The sequence below is a fragment of the Camelus ferus genome, chromosome X (genome assembly GCF_009834535.1).
Source record: "Camelus ferus isolate YT-003-E chromosome X, BCGSAC_Cfer_1.0, whole genome shotgun sequence".
Classification (NCBI taxonomy): Eukaryota; Metazoa; Chordata; class Mammalia; order Artiodactyla; family Camelidae; genus Camelus; species Camelus ferus.
This window is the reverse complement of record NC_045732.1, coordinates 90881245-90897885: the sequence shown is the minus strand read 5'-3', so window position 1 is coordinate 90897885 and position 16641 is coordinate 90881245. Positions and strand designations below refer to the sequence as shown.

The following is a 16641-nucleotide window of genomic DNA, read 5'->3' as shown; positions in this document are numbered from 1 at the left end:
TCCTGCAAGCTTTGAGATGACAATTTCTTGTCCTCATGCATGGATCCCTGAGACTTGAGTCCTGCATCAGAAAACCTGAAAATGTGAAAATCCTACGGGCCAAATATTGACTGAAGAAGAGGAGATCGGATGGGCAAAGCTGTGGTCTAGTGGAAAGGGAACTCTTGAAAAGACGCCGGATGAGGGTGGGTGGTTTTCAGGTACATTTCGATTTCAAGTGGAAACCAAAAGCAAAGGTGTGGCACTGCTAGGCGGTTTCCCCAAACTGGGTTTGATCCAGGGCAGCCATGTTTCCTGGCTTCTTTGTCTCCAGGTGGTGTTTTTTTCAGACTAGACGGGCGGGAGAAGAGGACCTGGGGGCAGGGCTGGTTGGCTTTTCTGAAGCCATACCGCCATCACGAGGAAGTAGTTTTAGAAAAGCCAAAATTGTTACCATGAATTCCCGGAAGATCTAGCCTTTAAGAAATGTCTGGCTAATTCCAAGGCTGAATGGGTCCCGACCAAGCTAGGTCTCCTTTACTTGAACTCCAAGGCCTTCCAGGAGCTCTGGACAGAAGAACAATATTGGTAAAGAAGCTTCTGAGTGAAGGGCCAGGACTGTGGCATGGTTTTTGTTTCCTCCCACTGTGGGCAGAACTAGAGAGAAGCACTCAGAACCTATCCAGAACTTCTGGGCATTTGTCTGCTGTCCGTATCCCTTACAGAATGAGAGAGTTGGGGTGGCACAAGACGTCCCTGTACTCTGGGGCCTGGGCCCCCTGTGTCAGCAGGGTCAGAGTTGGGGTGGGGGATAAGAGTCTCATTCCATGTGACATCTAACAGCAGCTGGTCTGTGATCTGGAGTTTTCAGGGACACCCAAAAGTCTGGTACACCCATTGCCTGGAGCAAGGATGGCCTGAGAAAGAGTGCATGTCACCCTGCCATGCCAAGCAAGTGAACTCCAGAACATCAGTTGGAGTACTGATGTAACAACTAGAGGGAAACCAACAATTGAGAAGGCCTGGAGCTATTACCTGAGCCCAGGAGATTAGGGCTTTGCAGCTTTTTTTCTAGGGCTCAATGTGAAGGCCTACCCACTTAGAGTGACTTGCTCTCATCAGGGACAGAAATGGGTTCTTTACTGGTTGGCTTTCCCCTAAGGAAGATGAGACCCTTGGGGCTTGGGACCTAATCTTTCATTCATATCAAGTATTATTCTCTTTGCCTGCTTGTTGGCCTTTTACTGATGAGGGTTCCTTGTAGGCCTCACAAGTTAGCATCCTTTGGAGAGTTGAGCACATCCGGACCCCTGAACACTTGCCTATTTTAATGCTACTCACTCTTCTATACCTGAGATGATCTCAGTATATAACCCCTTAGAGAAAGGTGAGCAGTCCATGGAAACAAGCTTTCATATTTTTACCTTCTTTTTCCTGCTCTCTCTTCTAAATTTATCTCATTTGAATGTCTGCATGTGTAGCTTCCATGGGGTTGTTGGTATGACTTTAATATGGGGATATCCTTGGGTTTTGAGTTTTTTCCTTCTATCGTACATTTCCCAGTCCTTAGATCACAAGGCCACCTCACATGTCATTAACTATCCTTAGGATGATTGGATTTTCGTATTGCTTAGAAGTTTGGTCAAAGATTTTTGTTTTCTTTACTATAAAAAGTGACCTTTTTCTTTTCCATATGTAAATAGAACTACGCATATGTTTTGTAGAGAAATGGAATTTTACACTGGAGGTTATTTTAAAGCCTGAGGGGTATACCTTGGTTTCTTGATTTGAAACATAAGTCAGATTTGTTAATATTTCAATAGCAGATATGTATAAAGTTAGAACCTGACAGCATAACCTTAGAAAAATTACTCCAGAAAGGTAGACATAATGAGTAGTTTGCTTAGAACCCTTCCTTTGTACATATTCACTCTTTAAAATCCATATATATTTATGTATTCAACTTAGGGTATTAATACATGTGATAAGCATAAACTATTTTTCCCTTTCTCTATTCTTATATTAACAAACTAGGATGGTTTAATCCTGAAGATGTAATAATTTGCTTTAATCCCTAATGAAAGGTGTAATATATCTTGCCTGATCAGGACAGAGAGTGGAATTCAGTCTTTGCAAGGACTTAAAAGGACCACCTAGTGTAGCTGCACCACGTTGAGATCCAATGTATCTGTGAATAATAGGTCCTTTCCCTTCCACAGTGTCAGCCATTGCAAAGGAAAGCTCAGAGAATCTACTTTCCAGTGGGAATGTGGCTGTGTGATCACTTCTGAAGGGCAGAGTCTCTGAAAGAAGGATATGGACACATGAAAGGTTAACTGATGCACCCAAATTGTCCTCAAACAAGTTAAACCAATTGACAATGCTTCCCAACTCATAGGAACTTGTCTGTTTCTACAGATAATCACATAAACTGGGCAATATAGATGTCTTCATTTTCATCAGCTCACTCTGGATATATTAGTTGGGACTGAGGCATAGCTGAGAACTTCTTGAACTGTAATTTACTTGGGTATTGGTGAATCTGAGAACCTCTGCCAACAGATTGATTTTTCTGTTCCATGGCCCCCTTCTTCTAGGAGTTCGAGCCGTGCTCTTTTTTTCCCCTTTCCTGTTAGACTGTTTTCCTTTAGCTTTTCATTTTGGGACAGCTACTGATGTGTAATGGATGTCAATGGTTGAAGGGCAGTAAACATTAACAGCAGTTGTTCTTGGTTTCCAGTTTTTGCTATTTCCATTATTATAACTAAAACACTGAAATACAGCTAGGGGCTAATACCTTAGGCTTCTATCCACTCTCAGTCCATTTGGCTTCTGTTCAGGATCGCTGGGGTGAGGTGAAAACAACATTCTTAAGCCTGCAGAATTCCAGAGCTGAGGCCACTTCTATTGTTGTTTACACTTCTGTCTCCATACATTTGACTATTCAAGCATGTGGCCAAGTTAAAGACTATTCCAAGGCAGGCACCCCAGCATATCTGGTCCAAGCTTTCTCTCTTGGTCTGTTTTAGCAGAAATAATTTCTGGAGGTCAGTGATCACCTTTCACATGCACAGGGCACCTGGGATTGTTGAGGCTTGCTCTGCCTAAATGTCTCCAAGATGCTCCTGAGAGCTAACAACACTTTGTCAATGATCAATTATTGCTTCTCAGCTTGAAATATACTCTTCAATATATCTTCTATGATAAACAGTGAATTTTTTCTCCTTCAACTCTGAGCTCTGACGCTGCTGCCAAATGGGACCAAGGCCCCAGTGTGCCAAGTACTTTCTCCCAGAATGTTGGCTTCATGCTCAAGGGACAGGAAGACACAAATGATCATAAGCTTTGCACTTGGTTGTGAATCACTTCCTTTAGTCCTGCCTGCACTGGGAGGGGGTCCACCCCCATGACTTCCTGTGCCTGGACTTCCTGGCAGCTGCCTGTTCAGTCCTGGCCACTCACTAGCCAACTTTTACAATTATATCTTGCCTTTGTCAATGTATCCTGTAAGCCTTGGAGATAAAGGTAAGGATACAATGCTTGGAGCTAAGGAATGCTCAACCTCTCCGCAGGTCCACCATTCTTCAACTTCCTGGTCTCTTGGGAGGAAATACCAGGGGCTTACGGCTTCACCAAACAATTTCCTCATGATGGCAGTAGTGCTCCAGAAATGTCAACCAGGCCGGCCCTTAGGCCCTCTTCTCCCACCCTTCTAGTCTGGAAAAAAAAAACGCTAACAAAAGGTAAAAGACCACTAACAAAATACTGACAAAACTGCCTTACGTTTTGCCCAGTTTGAGGAAACTTGCTCAGTCTACTGGGATCTTGCTTTCCATTTCCATTTATAATCTGAAGCCTAAACCACTCCTCCTCATCAGGCATTTCCTTTTGTTGAGCATTACCTTTCCATCAGATCTTGGCCTCACAGTTCAGCTCTTCTTCACTCAGCATTCGTTCTCCAGCATTTTCCCAATTATCAAGTTGTCTTCTAGGGACGAGTGTCAGGATACCAGGACTAAATGGAAGAAAACTCTGTAAGTTCCAGGCCTGGAGAAGGTCATCTCAAGGCACCTGACTTCAAGAGCTTCCTAGATTCCCAGGGAGTCTCCATCCATTTTCTAGGACACATTAATACTTTTGTTTTCAGTGGAAAGCTGTTTTTTGAATAAGCCACTGAGATTTTTAGGCCATAAGGCCTAAAATATCTCGTACTGGTTCATGACACATCATCCTACCTGGGACACCAAGTGTACCCTTATATTTATGTTTTAATTTTAAAATGTATATTTATTATTTTTCCATTGTTTCTGTCACTTCTATAGCAGAAGCTAATTTCTGCCTTTCTATTTAAAACAGATATAAGATTATTCTGTTTCCAGTGAAACTTGGGAACATATTATTGGAACTTAGGATTTCAATGCATTCCTGTCTATATTTTTGAACTTCCATGTTGTTTCCAATGTCTGCTTTTCAGGTGGAATTACTATATTTTATTGTATGTACATTTTAAATGATATTTTTCATACATATTTCTTTAGTAATCTTTTTACACACATTGGTATGAACTATATAATTCTGCCAACAGAGATGTATTTGGTGTATATGTTTGCACATGAAATTTTTTTTAAATAACGTGTTGGATCATATTGAATCCAGTTTTGTCCTATATCTTTAACATAGTAATTATTTCACATGGGCCCATATCCTTAATTTCTTAATTTTTAACTATGAGTTAGCTTTGTTTTCCCACATAGATTAAGGTGATACACACCTCTTTAAAATATTCAAAACTAAAGAGATTATGAATTAGAAATTTTAATCAGTGTTCATAATCCCACCTTTTATACATAACTAGAATTTTTTAAATTTTGTGGCTCTTTTCTTTCCCTTGCAGATATAATAATGAATAGCTTTTATTCATAAAATAGGTTTCTATTTACTATATACTTTTATGTCATTCTTTGTTCACATATTGTAATATGAACATCTTGCCAAAATCTTATATTCTTGCGATTTGTTTTCTAGACCTTAAACAAATTAACTCTAACTCCATTTTTTTCATTAATTGACCATAGTTATTTATGAAATATCCCTAGACTTCAGATATATTTTGACAAAAATATGTTATTTAAAATTCTATTTTGCTCATGCATAATGACCAAAATAAATTTATTATACATATCCTCTATGGAAGTATACAAGCTATCTAAAGCATCTCTCAAAAAATTTGTAGATACTGACAGGCACATGCAGAGTAGATAAACAAGATTATACTGTATAGCACAGGGAAATATATACAAGATCTTGTGGTAGCTCACAGAGAAAAAAATGTGACAATGAATATATGTATGTTCATGTATAACTGAAAAATTGTGCTCTACACTGGAAATTGACACAACATTGTAAAATGACTATCACTCAATAAAAAATGTTAAAAATAAATAAATAAAATATCTCTCAAAAGGATCTCATTCATAATTAAGTATTTGTACCAATTTGATCTACTTGGCAATATTTATTTCATAATTTTATGACCCCCTTCAATGTGTCCTGGTTTCCAGTATGTCTGGGGAATGATACTTAACTGTCATTCTGACATTCCTTTCATCAACATTCTGGGGATTTCTTTTTCATATCTCCTCTATTGGATCTTCAATTTCATAAAACCCATATTTTCCCCTTTTTAATAGTTTCTAGAACTTTTTTTAAAAGCACAGGCTAAGGTAATTTTTTGAAAAAGGTTACATGGCAAGTAAATTTTTAAGACTTTGCATATCTGAGGATATCTTTACCCTTACACTTCATTGTAAGTTGGGCTGTGTATAGAATTCTAAATTGGAAAAAATTTTTGGTTTTTTTAGAAGACTTTTTTTTTTTACTGCATTCTGGTCTTCAGTGTTGATATTCAGAAGTTCAGTCATTCTGATTCTTCATATTTGTATGTTAGTTATATGATATTCCCTGTTACTAGTGTTCTGAAATTTCATAATAATATGTCCTCAGATAGGTCTCTTTTTATCCAGTGTGCTGGCAACTTGGTGGCTCCTTTCAATCTGAATTATTATTTTTTATATTTCTGTGAAATTGCTGGGAACTATTATCGGGATAATAAATCACATTTACAGATGTACTATAATTTTCTTAGTTGTTTTCCTTTTTCAGTTTTGAAAATTTTAAGTATGGTCTTTTTCCAGGCTCTTTGATGAGTTTTATATTTCTGCTATATTATTTTTAATTGCTGTGTTCCTTTTCATTGTAACTATCTTTTTCATTGTATCCTTTTCTTCTATCACAGTTGTAATATTGTCTCTTGCCTGTCTGATGATATTTATAATAATTTTTTTAAAGCTCTCTTCTCCCTTTACGTTGATCTTCTCCAATATAGTTCTATGTTTTGGTCTATATCTTTCATTGTTAGGGGCTCTCTTTTGATTAGTGTTTGCTTGGTATATATTATCCCATCATTTTTATTTTTAACATATCAATATCTTTATATTTAAAGTGGATTTCTTGTAGCCAGAATGTACCTGGCTCTTACTTTTATAAGTAAAATCTGAAAATCTGTCTTTGAAATGGATTGTTTAGATCATTTACATTGAATGTAGTTATTAATATGGTAGAATTTTAATCTATTATTTTGTTGGTTGTTTCCTATTTGTTCCTTTGTTCATCATTCCTGAAATTCTAGTGGAGCAGCTTAGTATTTTTTGATTCCAGTTTTATCACTATTAGTTCATCATTTATACTCCTTTGTAAATTTGTATGTGGTTGATCCAGTGTTTAAAAAAATACATGTTAACTAATCCCAGTTTGATTTCATGATTTCAAGTAATACATTGCTTCTCATGTAGTATAAGAACCTTGTGACAATACATTCTTTCTTCCCATCTTTTGCGCTGTCATTTTACTTCTAAAATATGCTGCTATCTTTCTAATAGATGGTCAAATATATTTTAAAATAATTAGAAATAAGGGAAAATTTTTTTTTGTATTTACTTTCATTTGAACAGTTTCTATAGATCTCTAATTCTTTGTGTCAATCTCGGGTGTCTGTCTGATATCACATCCCTTCTGCATGAAGAGTTTTCTTTAATATTTATCGTAGTGAAGGTCTGCTGATAATGAATTTTCTTAGTTTTTGTCTGAAAAAAAGTATTTCTTCTTATTTTGAAAGACATTTTTGATGGTACAAAATTCTGGGTCGAACATTTTATTTTTGTTTTGAGTACTCTTAAGATGCTAGTTTATGTCCTTATAGCTTAAATAATGTTTGACCAGTCTGCTAGAAATCTCAAGAAATATCTTGTATCCAGCTATCCTCTAGATTTTCTCTTTATCTTTGTTTTCAGGAGTTTGACCATTGATGTGTCTTTCTATGTGTATTAGTCTGTGTTTAACTACTTGATAGTTTTACCCCACAACTTCCTGTTCCAGGACTTCCTGGGAGCTGAGAGCTCAGTCCAGCCAACCCCACCGGCCAGCTCCTACACCTGGACCTCACCTTTGTCACACCACCATCAGGCCTTTGGCCAAAGCACCTATAACAACTCAGAGAAGCCAGGAAGGCCCAATTTGGGACCAGGTCCTGCTTAGCTCTTCCGCTGAATGGACCTTTTGAAACTGAAAGTCCTCACAGAAACAAAGCAATGCCGCAGTAAGCATATTTTAAACTATTTCCTCATGATGGCAGTAGTGCATCAGCTATGCCAAAAAGTATTTTCCTCCCTGCCCCACCGGCCCTCTTCACCCGCCCATCCTGTCTGAAAAAACGTTACCAAGAGGCAAAAGCAAAAGGAAATATGGCTGCTTTGTATCTTGCCCAGTTTGAGAAAACCTGCTCATGCTAATGTACTTTTGCTTTGGTTTTCATCTGAAACCAAACTGAGGCCTCAAACTACCCACCCTTATCAGGCATCTTCTCTTTGCGAGAATTCAGTTTCCACTAGGCCTAGTCTTCACAGTTCGGTTTTTGTTCACTTAGCATCACATCGCCAGCATTTTCCCAAGTTGACTCCTCCTGGGAGCAAGTCTCAAAGATCCAGGCCTAAACAGAAAAAGAGAATGCTGAAAATCCAACCAGGAGGGTATCTCTATACATCCATGGTCTTTGCCTGGCTCATCTCTGCATTTCTCAAATTCTCCTACATCTTCCAGGTAAAGATATAGGTTCTATGTGTTGAATTGTTAGCAGCCACTTGACTGTGGCCCTAAGAAGAGGGTCCACATAGCTCTCATCACTATATGCCATTCAGTGCCCCAGTGGCAGGATGTCAGAAGTTACTCAGTTTTGTCTCATACTTTCATTTACCATTTGGAACACAAGCACTTTCTCATGTCATTAAATGGCTTCCAATTACATTTCTATGACTTTATTGGAGGTAGAGGTGTATGTGTCTGTGTTACCATTTATCTTCTTTTTTTCTTAATGGAGGTATTGAACCCAGGACCTTGTGCATGCTAAGCACGCGCTCTACCACTGAGCTATATATCCCCACCCCACCATTTGTCTCTTAGAGGTCAGTCTTAAAACCATTTCCTCATTAGTAAGTAAGATGTGCTTGCCAAGGATTCAGAAAGAACCATGTGCTTATCAGGAGTAAAGCACTGCCGTAAAACTTATGACCACTGATTATCTTTTGGATTATGTTTCCACTCCTCTTGATACAGAGTTCTATATTTGTGTTCAAACACAACAATAAATTTATAGTAAAACTACAAGTTAGAACATTGTGGTTCCACAAGACATCTTCACTCCTGATTCCTAGGCATTTAGAGAATATTATATCAAATTTGCAAATCCTCATTTTAGCAAATAAATCATGAAAAGTAGGACTTTTTATGCCCTATTTATCGTATATTTAATATATAGTATATATAAGGTATTTGTTACATATATATATATATATACACATACATATTTGTTTCTCCTTAATTATAATTTGACTTATGGGTGTAGTTTCTGCACAAATTCTTCTGCATAACCTTATATAAATTGTATGGCCTCATATTAATATATATTTTCCCCAGCTTGAAATTTCTTTACATTTTATTCTCTTCCAAGCAATTAAAAGAATGACACCTACTGTTGGCAACTTGTTCATATTTTGAGAAATTAAAAAACCAAAAGTAAATGGCACCTCAATCAAAAGTAGAAGAAATAACTTTTAAACCATCTCTGCCATACAATGTTACATGTTTCCCATGCATATATATATATACACACACACACACATATATATATTTTTAGCCTAAAATCCCAGCTCCCTTGTATGTCAAGTGTTCAAACACTGATTATAGTTTTGAGTTGTTAGCAAACATCATTAACATGACTTTGAATACTTTATATTTCTAACAATGCCTCCTTTTGCATTTCTTAGGATTAAGCAGACTGTCTAAAAAATTACCAGCTACATTAGCCATCTATAAAGTTCGATGAGGTCACAAGTAATGCCCATTTGAGCAGACAAGGATTTCCAAAACATGGGTGTCTTGAATCCTCTTGTTTTCTGTGATTAGTTAGAGATATAAATACATAAGGTCTCAAATGGCCACAAATAAGTTGTATCAATAATTTTTTCTGTACACATTTGAGAATTTCTAGACTGGTTCTCAAATTACAAATATTATTATTGGCTTCTTAAAATACACAATCTATCAAAAACAAATGGAAACACTTTATCCCAAATCCCACTTTTTCCCACATGAACTATTAACAGCTTGATGAGTATGCTGGTTTAAATTTAATAAAAGTTATTTAAAAAAAACTATTCTTGAGAGCTAAATAGATTTTGTCTACATGTCATCATTATACTCCCTATATTTTTCAGCACAGTACTAAACACACACACATACACACTAAATGTTTTCATTTTTCTTCAAACCCTGGTCACACAGTACATGGAGTTTGGTGCTATGAAATTTTGACTACTCAACACTGGACAGTGGGCAATTGTCAATAGTATTAACTATTCATGAGCAACATGGTAGTTTTTCATGGTTAAATCTCACATCATTCCTTTATTGTTGATCAAATCCTAAGAATAACATGCATCTGGAAAGGAATCAGTTATTTCAGCAAATATAAAGTAGTAAAGAAGTGACAGATTTATCTCACTAGGACTCAATAGATACACTATTGATGTTTGATCTATTGCATTCTGCTTTTATGTTACATTTATTATATAACTGTACATGTGCGGGCACCTGTGTAATGACTGTCAGGGTTTGTTGGTGTGGATTTTGACTTACATGATACATGTGGAAGATCCTTGCAGTTTGAGTTGGCTGTGTGATTAATTTTGAGAGGCAGTGTCTCTTGGACTTTAATCTGTGAAAGATTAGGCCGTCTGTCATAAAAGCCTCTTCATATGACATTAAATATGCTTCAGAAAAGTAGGTTTTCTGCTAAGCATAATTTGGAAATACTATTCTGTTTGAATAACAATTAAGAGTGAGGCCTTTAAATCTTGTGTATACACAGACCTGTGCACATTTTTAAAAGAAATACAGATTTTGTAACACATCCCTGTCTTAATTGCATATTGGGGTGATGTTCATTGCTTTTTTTTTTTTTTAATTTCTAATGCTTTTCTTGCTTTCAACACTTCAAGACTTCAGACAAGTAGGTAAAACTTGAAGGTGAGCCATTAGAAACATCACTCTAGAAAGTCAGACACTGTCAGTTGTTCGGCTGTACACTTTCTAGATACTTCCCTTGTGACTATTCACTTTTTAGAATTCATGTGTTTATGTGTTCGACTTGAATTAATCTTGTATGTTATAAGTAGAAAAAGACAGCCTTTATGTTTCCTTTTCATTTTCCTTGTATTAGCCACCTAGGATGGTTTGATCCTGAAATTCCAACACTTGTGCTTTTCTTCCCTGAATCAAAGGTATGGACATCTCTCCTGATAAGGACTCAACAGAATAGATTTTAATCTTTCTAAAGGCCAATGAAGGCTGCTGGCTATAGCTGAATTTGCTGTAGCCGAACCCAGAAAATGGATCCTTTTACCTTCCCCACTATCCACTCTTACAAAGGAAGCCTCAGTGATCCTCCTTGGCCCTGCCTCTCTGCGTTCCTGTGGGAGTGTGGCTGTGTGATCAGTTTTGAGAGGTAGAGTCTCTTGGACTTTTAATCTGTGAAAGATTGACCAATGTTGACCAACTGACCTCCAAAGAGTTTAGCCAATTGACAACGCTTCTCACCTGGTTAGGAACTTGTATAATTCTACAAATCATTACACAAACTGGATGATATTAATGGCTTTATTTTCAGTGGCTTGCTCAGGTTTATAATGAAGAGCAAAGGGTATTATGGGAGAACATGTTGAACTGCAGTTTACTTTGGTACTGGTGATTTTGAACATCTCTGCTAAGAAGACTTCGGTGCTGCGTGGCCTTTTATTGTGCCTGCTCTTTCCTTTGCCACCTTTCTTACTGGGTGGGGTTTTTGAAACTTTTCATTCTGAAACAGCTTTTGATCTGAGATGAGTGTCAATGATTGAGGAATAGTTAGGGTTGGCAATAGTTACAATCTCCTGTCACTAGGCCAAGGTGTCATGCTTGAATTCCTGAGACTCAGAAAGGTGCTGTTGCTTCAGCTTTCCATCCACTTCCTGGCCAAATGTAGTCTCTTAATGTATACCAAAAGGTGTAAACTCAAAATTCTTGAGCATGAAGAATTCTAGGCCTAGGGAATTCTGTCACACACAACTCTAACTTCAGATATGGGTGACTGTCTTCACATATCCAGCTTCCCCAGTCCAGCATATGATCAAGTCAAACTGTTAAAACAAAGCAGGCAGCTTAGCTCATCTGATGCAGGCTTTCTTTGCTATCTGCTTAGCTGAAGTAGAGTGAAGAGGTCACTGCACGTCTTCATAGGGTACTTGACCATTGGGACATGCTTTCTCAAATGTCTCCCAGTCTTCCTTGGCTACCCTTAAGCAAGAACAGCTTCAAGGGATAGCTACACCCAAATGCTTCAGATTTGAAATGGAGGCCCAGCTCAGGGATGTCCACTCAGCCTCACAAAAGGCCAAACCTTTCTCAACTCCTAGGCCTCACAGGAGTTCTAACAACTTTGGGTTTTGTCAGACTACTTCCTCTTGGCGGCGGTATTGCTCTGGAAAAGGCAACTGGCCCAGCCCCGCCCCCAACCCACACCAGGCCTCTACTCCCGCCTATTCAATATGAAAAAAAGCCACCAAGAGACAAAGGGGTCAGGAAACAAAGCTGCTTTGCTAATCACCCTGTGTGGTGGAAATCTGCTCAAAAGGACAAATTTTTCTCCTAGTTTCCCTCATAAATCAGGCTGAGGCATAAACCACCTACCCTCATCAGCCAAGTTTTCTTTTCAAGAATTTCATTTCTACTCTACCAAAGCTTTGCAGATTAGCTCTTCTTCACTCTGCCTTGATCCCCAAATTTTTCCATGTTATTTGCTTTCATGGGCAATTCTTAGGGATCCAGGGTTAAAAGAGTAAGGAAAATGAGGGAAATAAAGGCCTGGAGAAGAACAAATCTGGGCACTAAGCCATGTGGCTCTTCACTTATCTCACTGCCAGTTCCATTGGGAGTCCTCCATTTTCTGAGTGGGCACTAGGCCTTGTGTTGAGTGGGAGGCAACCATTTGGCTGGAACCCTAAGAGAAGGGTCCAGATAGCTCTCAAGTCTGAATTTCATACAATGTTCCACTTGGAGTGATGCATATACTCGACATAAATGAATTCCACTTAGAAGAGACATGATTATGTTTCAAAGTTTCATCATGTAACACTGAAACACAATTATGTTCCCATGCATGTGATTATGACCTTCAGTGGCTTCCTATGACTTTATTATTATGCATATATACGACACTAATTAAGTCTTAGAGCTCAGTCTTTTAGCATTTTCTCATAAGCAAATAAAAAATGGTGCTTGCAAAGGGTTCAGAAAATAACCATGTGCTAATCAAGATTTAAAAAACCTGTATTAAGCACTGAGAACCTTTTGCACATGTACTTCCATTCTTTTAACACACACACATAGTTCTGTATTTATGGTAATAAACTACAATAAATTTACATTTAAATTGGATTTATATATGCATCCTATTTTAGACCCAAACTTCAGATTTCACTTCTGATTCCTGGGTAGTTTGAAATTATGAAACATTTGCAATACCTGGATTTTAGACAATAGAACATTTGCAAGAAACAACTTGATTGATCTATTAATTAAAGAATATTAATTAGGTTCTCACTTAATCATTTTTAATTCATACACAGGACATAAAGTTCCTATAATGCCACCATTCAGGAATCCTGATTTTGAGATTTGCCTTACCTAATCATTAATATGACATACATATACATGTATTTTTTTCCCTAAAACTAATAATGAACACTGAACAGACACTGAATACTTATGCACCAGAACATTAGGGTTTCTTTTTTTTAATACTTCTCAAAATTTACACCCAATTTTTATCTTAAAATTTTCTTTAAAACTATAAAGAAAGAAAACAGAATTCAATAATTGAAGGTTGAAATTCCATCACCCAGATGTGTACCCTAAGAAAACTTTACAGTGGATGCATTCACACCCTTTACATGCAGCTATAATCTTTCATTAATACCTTGTTTTATATAAATATAAATATGGATATAAGAATGTCGACTGAGTTGAAAAAGCATACTCACTATAACACTGACCATCATTGTAGATATGTAGCTTCCTAAAATGCTTATCTATAAATATATTTATATATAAACAATTTACACACACACGCAAACACACACAGGTTGCCTCTCTTTAAACATAATTGCACACGTACTGAGTGTAATTTTACACAATCTTCAGCACTGCCTTATACCGTCTGCATACTTGCATATCAAAATATATTTTAAATGATTGAAAATATTTTTATAATTTACTCTAGAAGACCTTTCTATTCCAAGAAATTACAAAAGTTATACCTCCTACTAACAAAGCATTCAAATTCTGAGAAATTATAAAGTAGAAAACAATCTGTACCTCAATCAGAAGAAATAACCACTTAAAAACATCTTTGCCATGCATTCTTATCTCTTCACTTTGCATATATGTGTACTTTAAAAAACAATGTTCAAATTCCCTTTTACTTTGAGCATTAAAACAAGTTTTCCTACTTTGCAGCTTGGATGCTTTTAAAAACATCACTAAATATTATTTGGAATTAGGATATGTTTTTAAATTTTGCCACCTGTTTTTGCATTTCTAGAAATAATCATGCTTCTTTACAATGTACCTGCTACAACAGCCATATATGAAGAAGTGAAGCGAGATCACAGGTAATGCCACCTCCTGCAGACAAGGACTTTTAAAATGTGGGCTCCTCTTCAATCCTCTTCACTTGTTTCTGCTTCTCATCTGTTTGTGCCAGGTCTGCTCTCATAGCAGAAGCCCACCCTTCTTGGCTTGGCTGGGCGGTTCTACTTTGCTTCAGGCTCTCCCAGCTCCAATTTGGTGCACCTGAGACCTCCAGCAGCACACTGGGTCCAGCTATAAGCCTCCAGGAATTGTCCTGTCCTCTGCGCTTTGCTACCACAAAGGGCCCAGTTCTCAGAGCATGGGAACGCCACGTGCTCTGAGGGCTAGGAAAGAGAAAAATACCCACAGGCCTAGTACTTTGTTAGTGGCTTCCTCTGGTCCCGCCCACACTGGCAGAATACCAAGACCCCACCCCATGACTTCCTGTGCCTGGACTTCCTGGCAACTGCTGGCAGTCCTGCCTCCCTAATGACTGCTCCTACACCTGAACCCCACCTTTGTCTAGAGCTCCCGTTGGCTTCTGGAGGAGGCTCTGAGCCCATCTTGGGGCCCGGCCCTTCAGCCTCTTCACAGAAGGGACCTTTCCAAACTAAAAGTCCTTTCAGAGAGGAAACCTTGGGACTTTTTCCAGAAATTTCCTCATGATGGCAGTATTGCTGCAGAAATTCTATCTTAACACTGTCCCATGCCCTTTTCTCCCGCCCGTCCAGCATGAAAAAAATGTGACCAAGAGATACAGGCGGCAAGAAATATGGCTGCCTTGCTTCTTGCCCAGTTTGCAGAAACCCACTCACACTATTGTGATTTTGCCTTTGGTTTCCATCTGCAATCAAACTGAGGACTAAACCTACACTCTCATCAGGTGTCTTTTTTGTTTAAGAACTCAACTTCCACTTACCCAATCTTTGTGAACTCAGCTTTTTCTTCACTTAGCATTACATTGCCAGTGTTTTCTCTTGCTATCAAATTATCTTGGGATATCAAGAGGCAAATCTCAGGGATCCAGGCCTAAAACGGAAAAGAAAATGGTTGCACCTAAGAGCTTGGAGAACAGCAAATCTAGACACTTGTACACATGGTTCTTGACCTGACTCACTTCCCAGGTTCCCTGGGAGTCCTCCTCCATTTTCTGGCCTGGGTACTGGGTCTTGCGTGTATTTAAGGAGAAGCAACTATTTGTCTGGAACCCTAAAAGAAGTGTCTAGATAGTTCTCAAGAGTACGTGCTATACAATGTCCATGTGAAATGATACACATACTCAAATATGTATAAATTCCAATCAGAGAAGACATGATTTAGCCTCATGTTTTCATAATTTAACATTGGAACACAGTCACATTCTAATATCATTACAGGGCCTTCAGTGGCTTCCTATGACTTTATTGTGTATGTGTGTTTCACTGATTATGTCTGAAGTATCAACAATATAGCATTTTATCATACATAATTATGACATGGTGCTTGAAAAGGATTCAGAAAATAACCATGTGCTGATCAAGAGTAAAGCTCTGCCATAAACAGCACTCGTTAGTACCGCTGATAAACATTTGGATTATGTTTCACCATGCCCATACAAACTCACTTCCCATATGCTCATGCACTCGTTTCAGTACACACATACACACATGTATATTTAGCTTCATACACAAAAATTAGTTTACACTAAAACAAGATTTATTTGTATTTCACAATTTGGTTTGTATTTTCATGAAAAATTTGCACGACCTGATTTTTAGTAAATAAAACATTGGCAAAGAGCTTCTTGATTGCCACATTCATCAAAAATGTTAGGATCTTAATGAAGAAATGTTCAGTTCATAAGACACTTATTTAACAACTGGAAATTTAATGCCTATGATGCCACCCCTCAGGTATTATTACTTGAAGAACTACTTTCTAATCTTTATTATGCTAACATGATACATATATATATATATGTATATTCTTAGACAAATACTGAATGACAATACATGTGTGCCTCAGAAATTAGTTTTTCTCCCTTCTCAAAAATTTAACCCACATTTTAATCTAAAATTGAATCTTAATATTTTATTATTAGAAAATATAACAGATTACATTACTATATAAATAAAGTTTGTCTCTGTATCACTCTAACATTGTGATCCAGGTGTGTATTCTATCAAAGATTCAAGGTGAAAGCATTCACATGTTTTATAGTCATCAATAGTATTTCATCAATGTTTATTTATTTATTTATTAAAAATGAAGTCTTTCCAATTTTTCATGATAATGACAAACTGTCCAGGAAACAGAAGTGAAAATATGATCCAAGCCATTACATATGAATAAATCCCATTTTAATATAAACGTATTATTGTGTATGAAGCTAGGTATCAGTTTACA

At 37.4% G+C, this 16641-nt stretch overlaps 1 long non-coding RNA gene across 1 annotated transcript in view; it reads right to left on the bottom strand.

Moving 5' to 3' along the window:
- Positions 1-6: 6 nt before the first annotated feature.
- The window catches only part of LOC106730883, a 31457-nt gene continuing 14822 nt past the window's right edge, over positions 7-16641 (bottom strand). The window contains exons 4-8 of the long non-coding RNA XR_004317967.1: positions 15176-15285; positions 14255-14600; positions 7882-8023; positions 3882-3994; positions 7-2282 (exon numbers count right to left, since the gene is read on the bottom strand). This is a non-coding gene — a long non-coding RNA (uncharacterized LOC106730883). The remainder of the gene's footprint in view (positions 2283-3881; positions 3995-7881; positions 8024-14254; positions 14601-15175; positions 15286-16641) is intronic.